Below are 22,942 nucleotides of genomic sequence, written 5' to 3' on the forward strand. Positions count from 1 at the left end.
GGGATCCACCTGTCAGATGGAGGCACCGAAACCTGGCCTTAAGGAGGCCAAAAGTTCTTTCTATGATCCTTCTGGTTTGCCTTTTTGGCTCATTATAACATTCTTCTGCCCTTGTCCTGGCATTGCTCACAGGTGTCAGTAGCCATGATAGGTTGGGGTAACCAGAGTCACCTGCAAATATTGAGGGACAACATTTAGCCACACACTATTCCATATGGCCCACACCATACCCATACCCCAACATCTACTGGGTGGGAACCAGGGCTCACCTATTAGCCACACCCTGTGCCTCTGTAGTTGGGCCATCACATTTGGGATCCTGCTATTCCTCAGGACAAAGGCATCATGTACCAACCCAGGATACTTAGCATTGACATGGGAGATGTACTGGTCCGCCAAGCACACCATCTGTACATTCATTGAGTGAGAACTCTTGCGATTGCTGTACACTTGTTCATTTTGACGGGGGGACAAATGCAATATGTGTTTCATCAATCACACGCATGTTTGAGATATGTCCCATTGCATAGAAGTCAGCCTTCACTGTGGCCAAATCTTCCACCTGGGGAAATACAATGCAGCTGCACATGTGTTTAATCAGGGCAGACATCACTCTGGTCAGCACTATTGAGAACATTGGCTGTAAGATTCCTGCTGCCAAACCCACTGTCACTTGGAAAGAACCAGTTGCCAGGAAATGGAGACCTGATAAAACTTGCACAAGAGGGGGAATCCCAGTGGGGTGACGGATAGCAGATATCAGGTCAGGCTCCAATTAGGCACACAGCTCTGTGATTGTGACCCTGTAAAGTCTACAGGTGAGGATGATGTGCCTGTCCTCCATTGTAGCCAATTCCACCAGGGGTCTGTAGACGGGGGTAGCAATCTAAGGGGCAAAAGAGTGAGGAGCCGGTCAGAAACTGAACAATGGAGCTACAGCAGTACGATGCATGTTGTCAAATTGTAATGGGTCAGTGAGCATTGTCCTGTAAGTCCAAAATTAAAAAGTGACACAGTAATTATCCAGGGCTTGCCTCCCACCCCTGAAATGGTGTCCGCCTGTCTTGTGTGGAGGGACAGGTGGAAGTGAGGTAATTCCGCTGACGTGCGCCGTTGCATGAGGCGGTCGGGAACCGCCGTGCAGCACCTCATTGGTTATAATGGAGCCCTATCGGGTACAGTGGCCAATGGTGATGTATGCCGGCGGTGACTGTATTCACCGCCGTGGACGTGAGTGCCATTTTCTGTCTGATTCCTCACTTGCTACTTGACCTTCAACAGGAGAGGATCTACACTGCATGTGCTGCTGTGACCTGTGTCTGGAACCTACCATGGCTTGTGTGACTGGGGAAAGGGCCCCTGCCGTCAATTCGGCACAGCTGGTGAGACTGGTGGATGGGGTCCTACCCCAGTACAGACTGCTGTATGGGCCTCCAGACCAACAGGTGAGTACACTGTGGGCACGAGCATGTGGCATGAATGCATGGAGTGGGGTGTGAAGACATTGTGTAAGGGGGGTGGGTGGCTGTCCCCTGGGCAGAGTACAGGTTGTGTGCTGGGCCATGTGGGTGTAAATGGTGATGTTAAGGGGCATGGTGGGCCATAAGTGTAACAGGCAAGACTGTCTGACTATTACTATTTTCCTGTGTGTATTCCCTCTGCAGGCCAGTGCCCATCAAAAGAAGGGTACATGGCTTGCCATCGCCAAGAAAGTGCACATCCTAGGGATCTATGGCAGGCGGAGCACCCACTGTCGGAAACAGTGGGAGGACCTCAGACCCTGGGCACAGAAGACGGCGGAGGATCAGCTGGGGATGGTCTCCCAATGAGGAAGGGGTGCCTGTCGAACTCTGACCCCCCTTATGGCCCGCATACTGGTGGTGGCCTATACAGAGCTGGATGGGCGCTTGAGGGCATCACAGCAGCCACATGGGGGTGAGTACAGTGCCCATCATTATAACTTATGTATGGTAGGGTGGTATCCGGGTGGGGGATGTGTGTCAGTGGGTGCCCCTAGGCCATGCCTGATATTGCAGCATAGGTCTTCTACCTATGTCGTAGGCATTCACTACTGGTTAAGGCTGCATGGTTCCAGGTGTGCTGGATTTGGCGGTGTGTGCCCCTCCCCATGCCTTGTTGGCTAGCAATATCACTGGTAGTGCAATGCAAAGTTTGTAGGCCTGTACCCTGTGTGTGAGTGTGCTGTGGAGTTGGCGCAGCCATTGACCCAGTCCATCCTTTGTCTCTTCCTCCCCCACTTTTTGTTTTGTCACCCTGTCCTCATGTGCATTAGCATCATCTGGCAGAGGAGCAGAGGCACTGGTGACGGAGGGAGCTGCATCCCACAGGACCCAGTAGGCAGAGTCCACCGATGGTGAGGGTACCAGTGGTACAGAGGGCAAGGGGAACACCACGGTGGAGACTTGAGGGGACAGTTCTGACACAGATACCTCCTCCGATGAAAGCTCCTTGGTGGTGGTGGACACCTCTGTGACCACCCCAGCTACAGGTACAGCCACCACCCCGTACCAGCACCGCCCTCCCAGCAGCCCCTCAGTGAGTTGCCCGTGCTCACTCACCCAGGAGGGTGGGCATCTTCTTCGCCCCAGGCACCTCAATCCCTGCCCCAGTCATCCCTGCTGCCCTGAGTGAGGCTGCTATTGACCTCCTGAGATCCATCTCTGTAGGGCAGTCAACCATTGTAAATGCCATCCATGGGCTGGTAGCCCAGATGCAGCAGACTAATGCAATCCTGGTGGGCATTCACACTGGCTTGGTGGCCCAACAGAGATCCATCCAGGCTGTGGCCTCCTCTCTGATGGCAGCTGTTGTCCCTGTTTCAACCCTACCCCCTCCAACTTCCTCTTCCCAATCCCATTCCCCTCAACCCCATCCTATCCCAAGTACACAGGCAGAAGACCATGCACACAAGACAACACACAAGAGTGGTAAGGCAAACACAAGCACCACTCATCATCCCACAGGCACTCACAAACACCATCCAGATGCAGACATACTTAACATCCACACTTTACACTGTCTCCCCCTCCTCCTCCACCTCCCTCCCAGTTCCATCTACACTCACACCTGCATGTACTACATCCTCATCCACTACCAGCATCACCACCACACCTAGCAGAACACACACCTCACTGGCAGACACCTCCACAACAGCCATGCACACGTCCCCCGTGTCCTCTCCCACTGTGTCTGTCCCCCCTCCTAAAGTACACAAACCCAAGCACTCAGACACCCAACAGCCATCCACCTTACAACACCATCCAGCCCATGCACTGAAAATCAGCAGACAGAAACCTCCTACAACCACTCCCTCTTTCTCCACTCCCAAACCTTCTCCCTCTTCCCGCCCAATGTCCCTAAAAAGCTTTTCCTATCCACCATTGACCTCTTCCCAACCCATTACCCCCGTCCTGCACATCTGGCCAGGGTGGCAAAAACCCAGCCAAGCACCTCAGACACCCAGTCCACGGGCACAGCAGTCACCACACCCACTTGTGGTGGGAAAGGATCCAGGGCACATGTCCTGAGGGTGAAGGAGCCTGCACCAGGCAGACTCGAGGGTAAGGAGTGAGCCACAGCTACTGCCAGGAAGAGCAAGGAGCCTGCCCAGCTGCTGCCAGGAAGAGCAAGAGCCTGCCCAGCTGCTGCCAAGAAGAGCAAGGAGCCTGCCCCAGCTGCTGCCAGGAAGAGCAAGGAGCCTGCCCCAGTTGCTGCACCAGGTGGCGGGAAGGGAAAGGGTCCTAGGGTAGGAACTCTGACAGAGCCCCCACCACCGACCATGGTTGTGCAGCTATCCGAAGCTGCAGGTGATGGGCTGGAGCTTCCCCCCCACCAGCAGCAGCACCACCACCAGTGGGCAGCCATCCGAGGTTTCAGGGGACGGGCTGGAGCTTCCACCCACCAGCTGCAGCAGCAGCAGCACCACCACCAGTGGGCAGTCATCCAAGGCTGCAGGGGATGGGCTGGAGCTTCCCCCCACCAGCGGCTGCAGCAGCACCACTTCCACCACTGAGCAGCCATCACCGATGGCAGACGGTATGTAGTCCTGCCTCCATGGGCTGCTGTGTGGCCTGCCCCCTGCAAATCCTGTGGGTATGACACCCATCCTGAGAGACTGTGACCTTGCACTCCCCAGGATCAAAAGCACAGGGAATGATGCCCCCTCCAGAGCCAGTGAGTTAGACACCCACCAACCCCAGCCTCCCCAGGAGCAAGAGCACAGGGCACAATGCCCCCTCCAGAACCAGTGGGTTAGACACCCACCAACCCCAGCCTCCCCAGGACCAAGAGCATAGGGCACGATGCCCCCTCCAGAACCAGTGAGTTAGACACCTACCAACCCCAGCCTCCCCAGGACCAAGAGCACAGGGCGCAATGCCCCCTCCAGAACCAGTGGGTAAGACACCCACCAACCCCAGCCTCCCCAGGATCAAGAGCACATGCCCTCTCCAGAGCATGTATTTGACTATGGTGACAGATGCATCACCTGTGGGGGGGGACATGGGGGAGGTGGAGATCAGAGGTCTCTGATGGAAAATTGACTCCACACCAGTTTATTGGATTAGGTTGATTAGCTTAGCAATGAACGGCTTCCTACCCACCATCAGAGAAAAGCTGGTGCTGGTGGTCATGTGGTCACATACAACATGACCTCCATGTGGTTCTGCAACAAGCAGGCTGATGTGGAGCTCTTCACCTCTGGGAGTGGCTGGATCTCCATAGAATTTTGAAGGTTGTGAACCACCTATCGGGATCTCTAAACACCAGAATGGACAAAGATAGCTGGCGATGCAGAGTGGACCACGTATTGCAGTTACAACCAAGGTGGTTCAGAGCATCCTCCAGCAGTGGGAAGAACCCTTGCTAGATACTTTTGCCATAATCATCGAGAATGCACAACGCCAAAATGTTGGTGCACTGGAGTTCCCAAGAACTCGCTGTCAGTGACTTTACTGGATGGTGTGGAGCACAAGACTCCTGCACACCTTTCCACTGCTGCCTCTCTTGCCCTAAGTTCTGAAGAATATCACGAATGACCAGGCACAAGGCATCCTAGTTGCTTCAGATTGGGTAAGGAGAGTGTGGTATCCAGAACTCCTGGGCACGTGCATCTGTTCTCCAATCGGGCTACTGCTTCAGGAGGCTGTCCGGTCGCAGCAACAGTGCAGTGTCCTTCACACAAACCTGCACAGTCTGATAGGGACTTCTAGCCACAGACTCCTTATCTTTGCCTATCCCCAGGTGTCAGGTTGGATCCGGAAGATTGTGTAGGTGGTGTTGTTAATCTCTGTGTCTGTGTTGTTCACGCTGGCTGTGACGTGTGCGATACCTATGTATGAGCCACATCTGACTGCTGATTTTGGTTTGCTAGCTGCTTGGACTGCTGGACGAGAGACCAATGGTACGCATTATGCTCTGGGTGTGACATAGGGCCAGCTCTCTGTTTTAAGAGGTGCCTTCCCTTGGACCACTGTGCATGATGCAGTTGGTATGCATAGGCTCTAGGTGTGATCTAGGGCCAACATCTCAATCTTATTACACTATCATGGTTTTCTGATTGCCACCAGTTTCTTAACACTAGTGGGATTTAAAAGATGCGAGAGGTGTCCTTTGCTCGGACCACTGGGTGTGACACAGATGGTATGCAGGACCCCTGGGTGTGAAATAAGGGGAATTCGGACGTTAGGGTATTAGAACAATTGGGATCCAGGAGTTTAGGCATAGCTTGTGTTTTTGCCAAGAAAGGTCTAAGGTCATTGAAGTAAGTCTTTTCTTTCTTCACATAAATTGTTGCAATTTTTTCCCCAAGCTAGTATCAACAAGATTATCAGGCTCCCCTAGAACTGTGCAGAGTAGATCTTCCCTTGGTAACAAAATAATGTGCACTAGGAGTGGTCATGGCTCAAGCTATTGGGGCGGGCCTTCCCCTTATTTTTTGGGCCTAGTTAGCATTTTCCTTGCCAGTTGAAATGGTGTTGTTTGATATTATGATGCTGGTAGACCAATGTGACTGTGTCTTAAATGTTGATTGTCGTGTTGTGCTACTGTTTTAATGAAGATATTGCTAATTCGCAGAAGTTGTTGTTTGATGCCAAAGTAAGGCTTCCTATTTTGTTGGCAAATGTTGAACTGCAGTAAATTAACAATTGCACCTTTTCCTAGGATTGTGATTTTTTATGTAATTGTTTGTTAAATGTTTATTTTGATGCATCTGTGAATAATGTTAAGCTCATTATATCTAGGAATCCCTGTGTGTATATCCCACCCCACCAGATTAGATTCGGTAAACCCCTTGTGTATATATTTCCCGCTACCGGAGTGATCCAGTAATACCCTTGTAAGTATTTTCCCATCACCGAAGTAAAATTTAGAAATCTATAAAAACAGAACAGTTAGCAATGTAGAAACGAAAACATGTAAAATAAAAAGTTAGAACGCATGTACCTGAAAAATCCCCTAAAAAAGTAATACTAAAAGAGGAACTGTCCCCTAAAGACTAGGCAGATTCCACCATGAACTCCTCATTAGAGCATATGCAGAGTAAGTTCCCTACTCCGAATAAAAAGCTTGGCAAGCTTTGCTATGAGTTACACACTCACAGAAAAAGGCACATGTTCCCCTGGTCGAAAGAGGAAACCTTCAACACTTATATCATAGAACATACAAGAACAAAAGTACAAACAAAATACACAGGGCAAAAGAAGTACAATGGGAAAGTGTTACTAGAACTATGGGCCATCTTTGAGGAAGTACAGGCCAATGGCATTGACCGACTATCAGGAAGCAAGGTGTCTGCACCTCCACTGCCATATGTGGGTATGGAGGTGCTCTCTGTTGGAAAGTGCCATCTTTCTAGCATAGTTACACCCACATTTTGCCTGATATCAGTGTGTTTAGACTGTGGTTCACTGGGGTCCTGCTAACCAAGACCCCAGTGGCTGTGCCCTCTCTGCAAAATGTGGTTGCTGGTAAACGTTTTACACCCACAATTGGCATGCTAGTCCACCCATGTAAGCCCCTAGTGTATGGTACCTAGGTTTCCAGGGCATTGGTACACCAGGGGTCACCCATAGGCTGCAGCATGTATTATGCCACCCATTGAGCCCACGCAAACTGTGTCTGCAGGCCTTCCATTACAGCCTGTGTCAAACGGCGCATGCACCTTTTCACCACTGAACCTAGCAACTGTACATAGACACTGTAAGTCACCCCTCTGGTAGGCCCTTCTGCCAAGGGCAGGGTGAATGTCCTTAAGTGTGAGGGTACCCCACCATGAGCAGGGTGCCCCTACAGACCCCAGGCCAATTCCTGGACTTTGCAAGTACGTGAAGCCATCTTACGGTGTGTAGTGGACACTGGTCAACACAAGTGGTCCAACTACATAATGGTGTCTCCAAACCTAGGCAGGTTTGATACCAAACATGTTGGAATCATGCAACTACACCAGTTCCAGTATTAGTTGCATGATACCATGTACTCTGGGAGTTCCTTAGAGGATCCCCCAGTTCTGCCTATGCACCCTTATGGGGTCTAGCTGCCAACCCACGCTGCTGCTGACCCCAGACACTGTTCTGCCCTCCTGCTAGTGAGCAAGGCTCAGGCCGGAGAAGCAGAACAAAAGATTTCCTGCAAGGGAGAGGTGTGACCTGTGTATTATGTGTCTAAGGGCTGTGCTGGGGTGGGGTGGCTTCATGTGAGGATCAATACCCTCAGGGGGATGACCTTACTCCTTTTGTGAAACCTGCATCAGAGGAGCTGAATGCTGACACAGCAGAGCTCTTGGGTGCAGGGGCACCCTCCAGGGATTAGCTGAGTTTGGAGCAGGAGTCCTGCCCCTCTCCTGAAGGCCTCAGGCAGCAAGCTGCTGCACAGGAGGCCTAGAATGTCACTGGACCCCATAGGGCCTATTGGGAAAATGGGATTCCATACTCTGTGGCTAGGGACCCCAAGCATGGTGCCACCAGGGGATTGGTCATACCTCAGTAGTTTAGGGGCTTCCTATTGACCTTAGCCCATGACATTCTCCTTGCATTCTCCTTGCATGACATCTTGGGCAAAGCAAGACTTGGGACAGGCTTGTCCCACACTTTCACTCGCCCCATTAGAGCAGTAACATACACAGTTTTAGTTAAAATGGCAATAAGCTATTTTAAAAGTGGACACTGCAAAAATCAACAGTTCCTGGGGGAGGTAAGTAATGGTTAGTTTTTCAGGTAAGTAAGGCACTTACAAGTTCAAGTTCCTTGGCATAGGCAGCCCACCGTTGGGGGTTCAAGGCAACCCCTAAGTCACCACACCAGCAACACAGGGCTGGTCAGGTGCAGAGGTCAAAGGAGGGCCCAAAACACATAGGCGCCTATGGAGAACAGGGGTGCTCCGGTTCTGGTCTGCCATCAGGTAAGTACCTGCGTCTTCAGAGGGCAGACCAGGGTTTTTTTTGTAGAGCACAGGGGGGACACAAGTAAGCATACAAAACACACCCTTAGCGGCACAGGGGCGGCCAGGTGCAGTGTGCAAAGCAGGCGTCAGGTTCGTAATAGAAATCAATGGAGGGACCTGGGGGTCACTCTTAATGGTGCAGGCAGTGCACAGGGGGGCTTCTCGGGCCAGCCACCGACTGGGCTAGGCAAAGGGTCATCTGAGGGTCACTCCTGCACTGGAGTTCAGTTCCTTCTGGTCCTGGGGGCTGCGGGTGCAGTGCTTGGTCCAGGCGTCGGGTTCCTTGTTGCAGGCAGTTGCGGTCAGGGGGAGCCTCTGGATTCTCTTTGCCTGTGTCGCTGTGGGGCTCCAGGAGGGTCGTCTCGGGTTACTCATGAGGTCGCAGTCGCCTGGGAGTCCTCCCTGTAGCGTTGGTTCTCTGGAGCTTGAGCCGGGGGCATCGGGAGCAGAGTGTGAAGTCTCACGCTTCCGGCGGGAAGAGTGAGTTCTTTGAAAGTTGTAAAAATGTTGCTGTAGGTGAACGCTGTTCTCAGGAGTTTCTTGGCCCTTCGTATTTCAGGGCAGTCCTCTGAGGCTTCAGAGGTCGCTGGTCCCTGTCAGATGCGTCACTGTGCAGTTTTCTTTGAGCCTGGAGACAGGCCGGTAGGGTTGTGGCCAAAGCAGTTGTCTCCGTCGTCCTTGCAGGGCTTTCAGGTCAGCAGTCCTTCTTCTTGTTTCAGGTTGCAGGAATCTTATTTCGTGGGTTCTGGGGTACCCCTAAATACTAGATTTAGGGTGGGTTTAGGTCAGGAGGGCAGTAGCCATGGCTACTGTGCTGGAGGGTGGCTACACCCTCTTTGTGCCTCCTCCCTGAGGGGAGGGGGGCACATCCCTAATATTATTAGGGGAATCCTCCAAACTCAAGATCAAGGTGTCGAAGTAAGCCTCAGCAAGGCCTGCTAGTACAAGGGGTTCGCCCTTCTCTGCACAAAGTCCTCAGACCATATAGGAAGAAGTTGACACAGAAACTGAAATAAAAGACAACGTTTATTAAACCTCATGAGGTGGTACTACAGTTCAAACAGCACCCTTCGGTAATGTTTGAAGTAGCACACTGAACTAAGAGAGCATGGTCCTTTTATACCCATGCAAGGGCTAAAAGAAGGTGGTACAATTATAGAAGCAAGACTTATATACATATAAGGTCATATGGAAATGCACAATCAACAGGTAGGAGGGGCTAACAGTTTTCAAGGACTAGTAGACACATTACTGTCGGTTACTAATTACTAACAGCTGCAGACCTTACTGGGCATGTGCAAAGTGGGAGATGCTAAATATAACTTGTCACTAGACAGATTTTCAAGAGTAGTTAACAGGAAAGTAGGACAGAGCACATGGCGAGCACATGGCAGCATGTGGCAGAGAAAATGGCTGCCATGAATACAAATGGATTCCCCAAAATGTTCCCAATAGTTGCTAAATACAAGATGTCTTCTGCTAATGCTTAATCTAATCGCTACTAAATTACAACAAAGGCAGGGGTCACCTCAGCTCAGGACACCTTAGGGGTTGTCCTGACTGGTGGGTGAATCCTTCTTGTTTTTCTCATTATCTCCTCCAGTCTTGCCGCCAAAAATGGGGGCAGTGGCCGGAGGGACGGGCATCTCCACTAGCTGGAATGCACTGGGGCGCTGTAACAAAAGGCATGAGCCTTTGAGGCTCACCGCCAGGTGTTACAGTTCCTGCAGGGGGAGGTGAGAAGCACCTCCACCAAGTACAGGCTTTGTTCCTGGCCACAGAGTGACAAAGGCACTCTCCCCATGTGGCCAGCAACACGTCTGGTTGTGGCAGGCTGGCAGAAACTGGTCAGCCTAGCACTAGGAGTCAGACTGGTATTCAGGGGGCATCTCTAAGATGCCCTCTGGGTGCATTTTACAATAAATTCCACACTGGCATCAGTGTGCATTTATTGTGCTGAGAAGTTTGATACCAAACTTCCAAGATTTCAGTGCAGCCATTATGGAACTGTGGAGTTTGTGTTTGACAAACTCCCAGACCATATACTCTTTATGGCTGCCCTGCACTTACAATGTCTAAGGTTTTGCTTAGACACTGTAGGGGCATAGTGCTGTTGCACATATGCCCTCACCTGTGGTATAGTGCACCCTGCCTTAGGGCTGTAAGGCCTGCTAGAGGGGTGACTTACCTATGCCATAGGCAGTGTGAGGTTGGCATGGCACTCTGAGGTGAGTGCCATGTCGACTGAGTCATTTTCTCCCCACCACCACACACAAGCTGTGTGGCAGTGTGCATGTGCTGAGTGAGGGGTCCTCAGGGTGGCATAAGACCTGCTGCAGCCCTTAGAGACTTTCCCTGGCATCAGGGCCCTTGGTACCAGGGGTACCATTTACAAGGGACTTTTCTGAGTGCCAGGGCTGTGCCAATTGTGGAAACAAAGGTACTGTTTAGGGAAAGAACACTGGTCCTGGGGCCTGGTTAGCAGGGTCCCAGCACACGTTCAATCATAACTGGCATCAACAAAAGGCAAAAGGTCAGGGGGTAACCATGCCAAGGAGGCATTTCCTTACAATACCTCAAAGCAATGTTGAAGGAATGTGGTGTAACCTATAAATTCACCACTCATTATCATACATAGGGAAATGTGGTAGTTGAGAGAATCAACAAACCCTAAAAGGTATGATTCTGGGATTCTCAGAAAAACTTAGGAGAAGATGTGATGTCCTTTTATCTTGCCTTCTATTTGCCTATAGAGAGGTTCCACAGAAGGGAGTGGGTTACAGTCCATTTGAACGTCTGTTTGAACATCCAGTTAGGGGGTTCTCTTGTGAAGTAGGGTTGGGAGCAACCTCTCAAGCCCCCTGACCGAGACATAGTTGACCATGTACTAGGCCTACGCTCTTGCATGACAGAGTACATGAAGAAGGCTTCCAAAAACCTTGAGGCCAGCCAAGAGCTTCAAAGGCAGTGGCATGACCAGAAAGCTGTACTGATTATCAGTCAGCAGAGAAAGTATGGGTCTTACAGCCTGTGAACTCAAGATCACTCCAAGACAGGTGGAGTGCCCCCCACACAACTATAGAGCAGAAAGGTGAGGTCACCTCTTGGGTTGACCTAGGCATTCCAAGAAGCCCCCACGGGGTGCTTCATGTGACCCGCCTCAAGCCTTACTATGACAGGGTTGACATGAGCTTACTCATGGCCATTGAAGAAGGGAAGGAACCAGAGAATGAGTGTCTCTCTGACCTTCTCTCCCACAACCCTATTGATGGTTCAGTGGATGGGGTAATCTTTGCAGCATGCCTTTCTGAACAACAACAAGCTGACTGCAGACATGTTTTTAGTCAGTTTTCTGAACTCTTTTTACCTGACCCTTAGTCAGGCTACCTGGTGTGCCCATGATGTGGACACTGGTGATAGTCTGCCTTTCAAGATTAAAATATACAGGCATCCTGACCATGTCAGAGATTGCATAAGGGCAGAAGTCCAAAAGATGCTGGATTTGGGCGTTATTGAGCCTTCAGATAGCCCTTGAGCTAGCCAAGTGGTTCTTGTGCCAAAACCTCACTCACAGGGTGGAAAGAGAAAAATTAGGTTTTGTGTAGACAACAGAGGCCTCAATGCAGTCACTAAGACTGATGTCCATCCAATCCCTGGGGCAGATGAGCTGAACAACACTTTGGCTTTAGCCAGGTACCTCAGCACATTTGACCTGACAGCAGGCAACTGGCAGATTAAATTAACTGATGCTGCCATGCCTAAAACAGCATGCTTCACTCCTGGTGGGCATTATCACTACACAGTGATGCCCTTTGGTTTGACAAATGCACCTTTCACATTCCATATGTTGGTGAATCAAGTTCAGGCAGGCTTGTAAGACTTTAGTGCAGCATATCTAGACTATATTGCTGTCTTTAACTCCACCTGGCAGGATCACCTGGTCCACTTCAGGAGTGCGCTTGAAGCCTTGAGAAAGGTGGGTCTCACTATCAAGGCTACAAAAATACCTGACAGTACAGAGTAAAGTGATTTACATGGGCCAACTGGTAAGTCAAGCCTCTTCAGAGCAAAATCCAAATCACCATGGATTGGGTTGCCCCAACTTACCATACCCAGGTCAGAGCTTTTCTGGGCCTGCCTGGCTACTACAGAAGATTTGTAAAAGGATATGGCTCCATTGTAGCTCCTCTTGAATGAAAAAGATGTCTAAAAAGGTACAGTGGACAGTTAACTGTCAAGAAGCATTTGATTCCCTGAAAAAGGCCATGTGCTCAACTCCATCTCTCAAAAGCCCAGACTATTCCACACAATTCATTGTCCAGACTGATGCTTCTGAAGTAGGAATAGCAGCAGTGCTATCACAACTAAATGAGGAGGGTAAGGATCAGCCTATGGCTTTTATCAGTAGAAGGTTGACCGTCAGAGAAAAGTGTTGGTCAGCATTTGAGAGGGAGTCCTTTGCTGTGTTCTGGACCTTGAAGAAGATGAGGCCATACTTGTTTGTCACTCACTTCACTGTTCTGACGGACCACAAGTCCCTCCTCTGGCTTAAACAGATGAAAGGTGAAAATCCCAAACTTTTGAGGTGGTCCATTTCCCTACAGGGGATGTACTTTTCATTGAAACATAGTCTTGGGAGTAACCATGCCAATACAGTACAGATGGACTCTCCAGATAATTCCACTTAGATAATGAAGACTCAACTGGGCAAGGTTAGTCTCCTTAGGTTTCATTTGGGAAGGGGTTATGTAGGAAAGTGCCGTCTTTCTAGCATAGTTACCCCCACTCATTGCCTGATGTCAATGTACTTAGACTGTACTTCACTATGATCGTGCTAACCAGGACCCAAGTGACAGTGCACTCTCCTCTAAATGTGGTTGCTGGTAAATGTTTTACACTCACAATTGGCATACTGGTGTAACTCCCTAGTATATGGTACCTAGGTAGCTAGGTCATTGGTACACCAAGGATCCCCCATGGGCTGCAGCATATATTATGCTACCCATGGGAGCCCATGCAAACTGTCTCTGCAGGCCTGCCATTGCAGCCTGTGTGAAATGGTGCATGTACCCTTTCACCACCCAACACTGCACGTAGACACTGTAAGTTACCCCTCTAGTAGGCCCTTCAGCCCAAGGGCAGGGCCCATGTCCCTAGGTGTGAAGGTACCACTGCATGGGCATGGTGCTCCTACAGACCCCAGGTCAATTCCTAGACTCTCTAAGTACAGGGAAGGCATCTTAAGGTCTGTAGTGGACACTAGTCAACATGAGCGGTCGAACTACATAATGTCTTCTCCGAACCTTGGAACATTTGGTATCAAATATGTTGGAATCATGCAACTATACCGCTTCCAGTGTTATTTGGATGATACAATGTACACTGTGGGTCCCTTAGAGGATCCCCCAGTTCTGCTTATGCAGCCTTACAGGGTCTAGCTGCCAGCCCACGCTGCTGCTGACCCCAGACACTGTTCTGCCTTCCTGGGGGTGAGACAGGCTCTGGCTGGAGAAGCAGAACAAAGGATTTCCTGCAAGGGAAATATGTGTCCACCTCTCCCTCTGTGTTAGGTGTCTAAGGTCTGGGGTAGGGTGGCCTCTGAGTGCCACCAGACTGCTTTGAAGGGCACATTTGGTGTTCTACTTGCATAATCTGGTTTGCACCAGTTCAGGAACCCCAGTTCCCGATCAGATGCAAAACTACACAAAGGACAGAGGAGTGACCACCCCCTGTCCAGCTCCTCCCCTAGGGAGGTGCACAGAGCTCTGTCAGGTGGCCACTTGATTCTGCCATCTTGGAAATAAGATGGGCAGAGGCCCCTGGAAGCATCTCACTGGTTAAGCTATGTAGATTACGTTCTTGGGCCCCTTGGATAGGTGGGTCACTTCAAAAAGTGACCAGTCCCCTTTTAGGATTACTTAAGGGCTCCCTCGTGGGTGGGTCCTCAGATTCATCAAACAGGACTCTTCAAGGAACTCTCTGCAAGACATCTTCTGCTCCTGGCCTCTGCAACTGCTGCTGGTCTGCTTTGGAATGGGAACATGTCTGCTTCTGGTGGGAAGGCTTCCAGTGCAACATTGTTTCTCCGGATCCTGCAAGAATTCTGCAACATCCAAGGTGGTAGGTACATCCTCCAGGGTCACAAGGACTCTGTTTGCACCTGAAATCAGAAAGCAATCTCCCTTGGAGTGAAGGAGTCACTGCCCTGCATTTGCAGGCACCTCAAGACAGCTTTGGTCGGCTGGTGGGGTCTGCTGTCCCATGGACATCTGAAGACTCTGCTTCACAGGTGGTGAGTCTGTGGCTTCCTCTGGGTCCTGCTTGTCGTCTAAACAACTTGGGAGACTGCGGACCCCTGCCACTGGACTTGAATCCCTGTGCACTGTGACTGTTGCATTTGTCAAGGTTTGTTGACAGTTCCTTCAGTAGATCTTCAGGTGGCAAGAAGGCCTGGCCTCCAGCACTCTGCAACTTCAAGATCAGCCCCTATCCTTCAACTCGTGGGACATGGGACTTCTGTTTTGTTGTGCTGGTAAGTCCTCCTCGTGACTCCCTGTCTCCCTCACCTGTGGGTCACTTGTGGGGGCTCCATCAACTTCTGCTGGTCTTCCTGATTGCTGAGAGCCAGCCCTGACTCCCCCTTGTGGGTAGAGTCTCCTGGACCTTGCCAGTCCCCAAAATTTGCAAATACTTCTTCTACTCCTGCGTGCATTTGCCAGTGGTGTTTGGTGACCTGGCTGGTCACTGACCCCTCTGCGATCCGGTGACCATCGAGTGACAGATTGTAGGTGAGTCCTGGGATCATCTACAGCTCATGGATCCTGCAGCTGGACTTTTTCCACCGACTTGCAGGAACTTCACTTTCAGGAGGGTTGGCATTGCCAACTGCCCCACCTGGAGACCTCCAAGGCTACTGTACTCTGTCCCCTTCCTTTACTTGTCCTACACATCCAGAATCTGTCCCTGGGTTTCACAGATCTGGCCACGGAGCATGGCAGCTGCTGAACAATAGGAGGCTTCCACTGACTTCAGAGAGAGTCCCTTCTCCCCTCTGCATTCGGGTCTCTGGTATAGGTACTCCTGTATTCTGGGTATCCTGGGGGTAGGGGCACTCTCCATCCCTCCTCATCCGCTGGTTTCCTCAGGGTCCACTAGGAAGAGTCCTGAATTCAATGGACTCCAACCACTACTCTCTGTGTTAGCCTATGGGATAACTAGGTAGGTAACTACCGGGCATTTGGTTGCTGAGGACACATACTGTACTTACCTCTGGTGTTTCTATCTGCCCCTAGCTAACTACCACACTTACATTGGTTGGGTTCCCTATTTCACATTCCACTTATTTGGTATATGGTTTGGCCCTCCCATACAGTTCTGTGTATTTTTATGCTATTTGTGATGGTTATTTTGTGTATATATTTTGTGTATATATCTCCAAAGGGAGATATACCAATGTTAGTCTAGTAATAGTGCTGTAATAAGTATCCTTTATTTTTGCAACACTTGTGTGGTCCTTTTTTTGTGAGTGAGTTACTGTCTGACTACTGTGGTGTTGCAAGTGCTTTACATTCCTCCTGGAAAAGATTCAGCTCCTCGCCTCCGCCACCCCTATAGAGCTTTTGCTATCTGGACACCTATTCACTATCACTAAGGGTTGCCTGGACTCAGTATAGGGTGCCACACCATCGGTGTACACCATAAACTGAGCCAGCCTTCTACAGGGATGATAATATTGCCCATACCCTCCTTGAATACTACCATACATTATACACCCCAAGAGATACAGACCATGCTGGGGAGATCCCGTCTTATCTATCTGAGGTCACCATGGTCTGGCTTACAGCTGGTGAACAGCAATTCCTCACAACCCCTATCAGATGAGAAGAAATTTCTCAAGTCATTGATGCCTTAGGTGGCTCCAAGGCCACTGGACTTGATGGCTTTACAGGCCACTTCTACAAGACCTTCAAAATAGCCCTAGTCCCCCACCTCTCTGAGGTGGATGCTGAGGCCTTCAAGGATGGTACCCTTTCCCCATCCATGCGGGAGGCTGTGGTGACCCTCCTTCTCAAACCTGGCAAACCCCCACACATCTGCACCTCAGAGGTCTTTATCACTTCTCAACGATGACTAAAATTTTGGTGAAAGTCATTGCAAAATGCTTGGCTCTCCTGATGAAGTAGATAATCTCCCCCTTCAGGCTAGATTTGTGCAGCATCACTCCACCACCATAAATTTGTGCACAATTTTTACAATAATGAGCCAATTCAACCATACCCTTCAGGCAGCTGTTGCCCTCCTGGACAATGAGAAGTTATTTGATTCGCTTGAATGGCTGTTCTTGAAGGTGACGCTTGATAAGCTTGGCCTCCGTCGGGGCTTTCACAACCTGACACTTCTATTTTATGGTAATCCTGTCTCCCACTTGCAGGTCAATGACCATCTCAGGGACACGTTTGTCATGTCACGAGGCACTAGACATCGATGCCCTCTCTCTCCCCCCTTTTTTTATTATTGCTCTGGACCTCTTAATCCGGCACTTTCAGGAACTCTATCCACACAGGGAACTTCACTTTCAAAAGGGCTCCATTTTGATTACTATCTATGCAGATAATATATTGCTTTTTGTGGAGGACCCCGCCCTGCATCTCACCCCGCTTATTCAGGAGATTATCTGGTACAGCACCTTATCCAGCTTTTTGATTAATTGGCATAAGTCTGAACTCTCCCCACTTACTGATGCTACTGTCCCCTGTCCCCTTGAGTACCCCCTTATGTGGTGTGTTGATTCTCCTAAATATTTTGGCATGTTACTTCATTGAGAAAAAGATGAGATAACACACCGTAATTATGGCCCAGCCATCAACACCCTCTCCAGTCAAATCGATAGACGGTCCACCTCCATTATCTATAGCGGGGCGTGTTGCAATTATATAAATGGTTGTACACCCCCGCTTTCTTTATTTTTTCCTCAATATTCCAATGCCACTGAATGTCTCTTTTTTGCAATACGTATCCTGTTAACATTTCTAATGTGACTAGCAGCCCTTCCAGAATCAAATTGGAGATGCTCACTCTCCCCTATTCCAATGCTAGGTTTGATGTACCAGATATATACCTTTATTATTTGATGGCTCAATGCCACTTTTCATATTACTGGTATCTTCCCAATGCTAGACTTCCCTACCTAAAGCCTGAGTGGTATCAGCTGGATCTGCTTCTGTTCTCCTGTATACTCCTGAAGGGTATATCTTGAGGACCTCGGGATATCCATACCCTTTCCATGACTTGCTGGGCATGGTATCGGCTCACGGAGATACCTAGGATATGAAGTTCTTTACTCACCGGATATTCCCCTCAAAGATAACCCATGGGTACCAATAACGCAAGAAACGTTGGCACAATGTCTACTGCAGATCAAATTAGCACTTTAGGTGATCTCTTTACAAATAGTCAACTAGACCTACACTCCATCTTTGGGACTGAGGGAAAGACCCTCTGATGGATTACTTAGCATGCCTCTCTTTACATAGCATATAGAGGCAAAAATCGCTCACCTTTCCTGAGGAGCCACCCACCGTCTCCCCTCTCGCCAAGGTAATATCGGCAGACAGCAGTATGCATTGCTCCCGCCAATACCGCATTAGTCTTGAGTTGCACCCCATAAGGCAAATCGGGGCTCAGGCGTCTTGGGAGGAGGACCCGAACTCCTCGATTTCTGATAAGATGTGGCAGTTTTATTGCCTACAAATTAAATTGGTGTTCAACAGTCAACATAAACTCCTACATTACAGGTTCTTGCACCGCCCGTATACCATCCCCAGTCCCTTGCTACAACTGACCCATACCACTCTCATAAGTGCCCTACTTGCACAGCTGATCATGCTGATTTCTCACACCTCACATGGAATTGCACTATTATACAGGAGTATTGTGGGGATATCTTCACACACATATCTGATATGCTAGACCATGTTGTGAATCCCGTCCCAGTCATGGCATTCCAAGGATATGTCAAGCCTCTCACCCCCACCTCACAGATTCGCGGCTATGCGCTTTTGATTGCTAACCAGAGCATTGCAGTACTGTGGGGCAGCAGCAGAAAACCAACCATTGATGACTGGTTAAGTGACCTTATATCATCTAATACCGCAAGTGAACTGTGCGCCTCATTGCTACCTCCTACGTCCTGGCCATGAGATATTTCGGCCCCTCTTCTGTCCTGTTGACTGATTCGTGCTGAAGCTGATTCGATTGATAATGTGCTTGATACCTGATCTTGGCCTTTTTCTTGACTCTGGCTTGGTATTTGGGGCGGTTGAGAGTGCTGCGCGTATGTGCTGTAATTCCTTATGCCACTACTGTATTGAGTATTGTAGATTGCGGCAATGGTGTTTTGTATTTGTAAAAACCTAAAAACATTTTTAAAGGGAGTCCAACTGCATGACCCACAAGGGTAGCAAAATGGCTACAGTGATGGAAACCAGGGTGGTTGGTGTAGGAAAGTACCCTCTTTTTAGCATGGTTACCCCCACTTTTTGCATGCTGCCATTGTGTTTTTGACTATGTTCACTGGGATCCTGCTAACCAGGACCCCAGTGACCGTGCTCTCTACCTCTAAATTTGATTGCTCAGGACTTAGCACACCCCGCAATTGGCATACTGGTGCCTCCCATGTAAGTCCCTAGTATATGGTACTTAGGTACCCAGGAAATTGGGGCACCAGGGGTTCCCCATGAGCTGCAGCAGGTATTGTGCCACCCATGCAAAATGTGTCTGCAGGCCTGCCATTGCAGCCTGCGTGAAAAGGTGCATGCACCTTTGAACCAGGTCACTGCAAGTCACCCTGTGGCAGGCCCTCCTAGCCCAGAGGGCTGGGTGCAGATACCTGTGTGTGAGGGCACACCTGCATGAGTACGAACTGCAGTTCCATTTCCCTGGACTTCATAAGTGCGCGGAAGCCATTTTACCCGTGTACTGGACAATACCTGTGTCCAGCTACATAATGGTAATGCCGAACCTGGGCATGTTATATATCAAACATGTTGGAGTCATACCCCAATACTGTTGACAGTATTGGTTGTACGATTCCATGCACTCTGGGGGCTCCTTAGAGGATCCCCAGTATTGCTCCAACCAGTCTTCTGGGGGTTTCCGGGTAGCCTGCGCTGCTGCCACCTGTCAGACAGGTTTCTGCCTCCCTGCTTCTTGACCAGCTCAAGCAGGGGAAGGCAGAACAAAGGATTCCCTTTGGGAGAGGGAGGCAACATCCTTTCCCTTTGAAAATAGGTATTACGTGGCTTGGGAGGGGTAGCCATGCCAAGCCACGGGTATGCTTTGAAGGGCACTTTTTGTGCCCTCCTTGAATAAACCAGTTTGCACCGGTACAGGGACCCCTGGTCCCTGCTCTGGCACGAAACTGGACAATGGAAAGAGGAGTAACCACTCCTCTGTCCATCACTATTACTTTCCCAACATTATTTGCTCTGCCTCGCTTCTCAAAAGAAGAGACTCCATAGGTTAGACCCCAAGAAGGCATTGAACGTTTACATTGATATGGCCAAAGATCATCAGGTAGATGATGAGCTTTTGGAATGTTTACCAGGCCAAAGAAAGCCAAGGAAGTCCTATGTTTTAAGATCTTCTATGTATTGACCAAAAAATAGTCAGTGGCCCCATTTCACCATGCCGATGGCTGCTCTGTTTTGGCATGCGGTGAGCCTGTCCTGGACATTTATCAGGCCGTATCATTGGGATCAGATCATATGGTCACTGTTAAATCTGGCATTCTTAGGGTGGTCTTACTGCAGACTTTTTGCCTTTAGTTCCTGTGTTGTTTCTGTAACTTTTTGTTGACCTTAGAACTCTGAGCACTTTCCACTGCTAATCCGTGTTAAAGTGCACGTGCTTCTCCCCTAAAACATGGTAACATTAGTGTATCCACAATTGGCATTTTTAATTTACATATAAGTTCCTTGTAAAGTGGTATCCTATATACCCAGAGCATATGAGTTAAATGCTGCTAGTGGGCCTGTACCACAGAATATGTGGAGGTTGGTGCAGGTGCTCATGAAAAGCACCACTGCCATGTGGTACTGTTAAAAACAGGGTGGTGTCAGGAGGCACTAGGTCTCTGGAAGTGGCTGGATGAGCATGGGATTTTCCTGCTAGGATGGACAAACTCAGCCTCTTATGCCTAGCAGATCATGACAGCTAGGAGGGCTTCCTTCAGTTGATGCCTTGATCTTTTTGCCACCACAGAGAATGCAAAATGTCAGTATCTTAGTATGCTGGAGCTCTCAAAATGTCTCTCTTTCTCTGAGACGTAATCCACCTAAAGTGGCGCTTGAAACTCCTGTACACCTTCCCCCTGCTTCCTCTTCTGCACTGAGTTCTGAAAGAGATCAGAAACGACTGGACCGATGTCATCCTAGCAGTGCCATATTGGGCAAGGAGGGTATAGTGCCCGTAACTCTTGGGATTGAGCACCTGTTGTCTGATCAGGCTACAGCTTCTGAAGGATTCCTGTACCCAGGCCTGCGCAATCTTCTGTTGACTGCATTAAAACTTCCTCCCACAGTCATTGAGGTGATTCTGGTAGACAGGCATCCCTCTGTGAAATCAGCATACTCCTGCCGCAGTTTTTGTTCTGGTGCAATACGTGACAGATCGACCACTTCAAGCCAAACTAACTGTTACTTTTTGTGTTGTCCCTAGCTCAGTAAGGACTTGCATTGAACAAAGTTAAAGGTTATTTGTCTGCTCATTCGTCTTTTTTCAGGCTGCAGACCAGCCTTTTTTATTCAAATCACCTGTTGTGATGCATTTTTTGAAAAATGTGTAGTATCTGTTTCCACCCACACCTTTCATCATGGCTAGTGGGACCTGAAATAAGTCCTCAGATTTCTAATGTGTACTCCCTTTGAGCGTGAACACCTGCCCAGCTGCCCTTTGTGACTCCTCACTTTAAGGCACTTTTTCTCCTTGCATAGCATTTGCTCGGTGGTTGAGTTAGCTACAAGCCCTCTCTGTCAACCATGTCAACAACATTCCTTCCAGACACAATAGTGTTGAGGACTTGAGCCTCATTTCTCGCAAAAGTTGTAACTTATTTTCAAAATGTCACTCTGCTGGCATTCTTATTTCCACCCCACTCCTCTAAGGAGAAGGGGTGACTCCATAGCCGGATCCCAAAAGAGCTCTCAGCTTTTGTACTGACAGTAATAGGGAATGTTGTGTGGACGATCAGCTCTTTGTTGGATTCACTGGAGCAAGGAAGGGCAGAGCTGTGCAGGAAAGGACCATTTCTTACTGGATCATTCTCTGTTTCATAATCTGCTGTGGTTTGGCCAAGAAGCAGCCGTCTGAAGGCTTGTAGGCCCATTCCACCAGAGCCAAGATTGCTACCACTTCATTGGTATGCAGGCTGCCTGTTGTGGACATTTGCCAGGCTACTATGTGGGTGTCCCTGAATATGTTAAGAAAGCATTACTGTTTGGACAGCCAAATCCAACGAGAGGTAGTTTGCTCGCTCTGTCTTGCAGGACATTTTTTGTCTGAGCCAGTTCACAGACCCACCACCTGTGAGGTACTGCTTTGGTACCTATTCAAAAGGTAAGAAATCAGTGGTTAGAAGTATCCATCAGAAGAAAAAGTAATTTAATTCTGGTTGAGCTCTTTTTGGTGAATACTCCCACCTCCTTGTTCTATGAACTGGACACTTTTTTATTTTTATTTAAAAAGGTCCTTACTCTATAGATCTGCACATTGGTCATGCCAAAATGCCGATCTGCTCTGTGGCTGAATGTGTGGATAGTCTAAAAAGTAATCAGCATGCATAGGCTTCACTTATGTACGGCTCCGTAGTACAAAGAGCCTCACAATACCATCTACTGATGCACAGAGGTACTGCCGAAATGTGTAGAGATCCAGTCTGACGCCTGGGGAAAAATTCAAAAGTTGAGGAATGTGCTATAAGAATATTCACCAGAAAGATTGTTATTTAAAGTAACTAACTTATACAGTTCCATTCACGAGGGCCAACGGTGCTACAAGAGTGTTGGCTAGAGAGGTACCTGTTTTAGACATCTGCCAGGCTCTAACATGGCATTGGTAGATATGTTTCTGTCATACTACTGCCATGACAGTCAGGTCTGGAGGGAAGTTTTCTATGCCTGCTTGCTTCTGCAGTATGTTTTTGAAGTTTTTGTCTGTGCTATTTACTAGTCCCCTTGCTCCGCCCACTATCCCCCACCCCCCCTCGCCCTTTAGGAGTGAACTGCTATGGGATCCATTCTAGATGGTGGATATTTTAACCTCAGTTTCTTCTAAACGCTCCCACTTTTACTGTCATGGAGAGTGACTTCTTTTACATCTGAAAAGGTTCGAAATTAAAAATTCAGCACACTGTCTCACACATTTGTTCTACGCTCCACGGTTTAGGTTGCAGAAGAGAAAGATATAAGAAACCAATGTCAGCATG

This window comes from Pleurodeles waltl, chromosome 4_1 (genome assembly GCF_031143425.1).
Source record: "Pleurodeles waltl isolate 20211129_DDA chromosome 4_1, aPleWal1.hap1.20221129, whole genome shotgun sequence".
NCBI lineage: Eukaryota > Metazoa > Chordata > Amphibia > Caudata > Salamandridae > Pleurodeles > Pleurodeles waltl.